The sequence below is a fragment of the Cyphomyrmex costatus genome, unplaced genomic scaffold (genome assembly GCF_001594065.2).
Source record: "Cyphomyrmex costatus isolate MS0001 unplaced genomic scaffold, Ccosl1.0 scaffold714, whole genome shotgun sequence".
In the NCBI taxonomy this organism is placed as follows: Eukaryota; Metazoa; Arthropoda; class Insecta; order Hymenoptera; family Formicidae; genus Cyphomyrmex; species Cyphomyrmex costatus.
In genome coordinates, this window is record NW_017280283.1 from 27,615 (window position 1) to 30,132 (window position 2,518).

A 2,518-nucleotide genomic window follows, 5' to 3' on the forward strand; every position below is an offset into this window, starting at 1 on the left:
GGAATCTGCTTATCGACATAGTAATAAGAATAAGATTAGATCGTAATTCCGGCGGGAAATAAGACAAGATAAAATGTATTTTACAATCTGAAATAGTGTAAAATTCAATAATATAATATAAAGTATGTATTTAATAATTAAAATATATTTTCCGACGGAAATTGATATTGTAGTTCGTAAGAAGGCACTCACGCAAATAAGTCTGTATGTTCAAAGAAGAATAATAAAAAATTTAAACCTTTTTATTTAATAATGATATATTACTATGAAAAGTAACTGATATATATTTAATTAAAGGTGCCAGTACAAAGTGAACATTCATAAATTGTATGCAACTTTCAGCCGATTTTTTAATCGTCTCTGCCTTCCGCTGACCCCTCACCTCACCGCGCGCGGACCAAATGTCCACAATGCTCGAGTGACATTTGGACAGCGGTGAGGTGAGGGGGCAGCGGAAGGCAGAGACCATTCGAAATAATATTATGATCTGCGCGCGGTGAGATGAGGGGGACAACGGAAGACTGAGGCGATTCGAAAATCGGCCGAAAGTTGCATACAATTTCATATGAATGTTCATTTTGTACTGGCATCTTTAATTAATAATATATCAGTTACTTTTCATAGTAATACATTATTATTACATAAAAAGATTTAAATTTTTGAGTATTCTTCTTTGAACATACAGACTTATTTGCGTGAGTGCCTTCTTACGAACTACAGTATCAATTTCCGTCGGAAAATATATTTTAATTATTAAATACATACTTTATATTATATTATTGAATTTTACACTATTTCAGATTGTAAAATACATTTTATCTTGTCTTATTCCCCGCCGGAATTGCGATCTAATCTTATTCTTATTACTATGTCGATAAGCAGATTCCTGCGGATGAGCATGCCCCTGCCGATAATCAGATAGGTAACCCGACATAATAATGTGTATGTATCGGAAACACCCTGTACACTTTCCCGCAGGGGCAGGGTATTTTGTACACTTCTGCGGAACTGAGTGGAGGTCTCTGATCCTTAGGGTTTCTCAAGATTTGTTCGATCTTCCTTGGATGTTTAAAAATAGTCCGGATGTTGTATTTATTCAAGATTTCAGTTCCTGAGGGTGCTTTATGTCTAATTTCTTCGTACCACTCCTATGTTTGCTAATTGAGGAGCTGCGGCGAATAACGGAATAACTCGAATTATTTCGTTTTTTATATTATTCCATTAATAAAATATGTACTTGTAGCTACATATTTTGACATAATTATTTTAGTGTAAATCTATTTTTTTAACGCAAAACTGAATTCGGAAAAACGGAATAAGTCGAATTATTCCAGTATAGATTAGAACGATATAATTCGAATTGTACCGTTATTCAAAATTATTGCTAACATCTTGTTTTGTATTAAATACGAAGTAACTAATTTTGCTTAATAAAGTTGTTGAATTTAACGATTTTCTTAAGATATATTTTCCATCTAAAACTATAAAGAAAATCATTTTGTTTTCGGATTCTTGCGGGGGGCAAAACAAAAACCATTTGATGGTTATGTTTTGTTCATGGCCAAGTAAAGTTCACAAAGTTTCAGTCGAACACATTTTTCCTGTACGCGGGCATTCGTATAATCAATGTGACCGTAATTTTGGTCTATATGGTATACTTAAACAACGAATGGAATGTATTGAAACGGTTGACACGTACTTGAAAATCATGCAAAACTGCAGAAAGAAACCCTCAACCATTTTTAGTGATCAGTGGTTCAGAAATCATAAAAGACTGGTATTCGGAATTTATACAGCACGCATTTTCTAAATCACGCCAAAAGAGTAATGCTTTCAAAATCCAGTCATACAATCGTTTGTTCTATACTTCAGATGGAGAAGTAAAGGTTTCATTTCTAGATGATGAAATAAAAGATGAAAAATTTAGTATCTGGAAAACTACCTTCGTCAGTTCATCGATAAAAAAAAATATTTCTAGGGTGATGACTCCTGCAGGTTTGTCTAGGGAAAAAATGAATGATTTACTATCATTAATGAAATACGTAAGTGAGGAATCGCAACTTTGGTACGAGAACATATTTCAAGAAGTGAATGATTCTGCGGCTAAAAACGATTATGCGTTGTCGAAAAAAGTTAAAAAATGTAAGATTTCATCAAAAAATATCAAAAAATAATCATTTCCCAACAAAAAGTGATATATAAAAATTTCATTTGTCATTAAAAATACGAATAATTATGCAGAAATTATTTTCCTATCCATAAAGTAAGTGCAATATATGAAATTTGTGTCAATAATATGAAAAACGGAATAACTCGAAATTTACGATCCAGTTTTTTACTGATTTCTGTATAATTTTTTGTATTATTCTATAATGATTTAAGGTATAATATCATTATCTAACTATCAGCCAAACAGTTTTTCGATATAATATGTATAAAGTACTTTTCTACGTTTTTTGCGTTTTTCTCAAAACGTCATTTTTCGAGTTATTCCGTTATTCGCCGCATCCCCTCAATT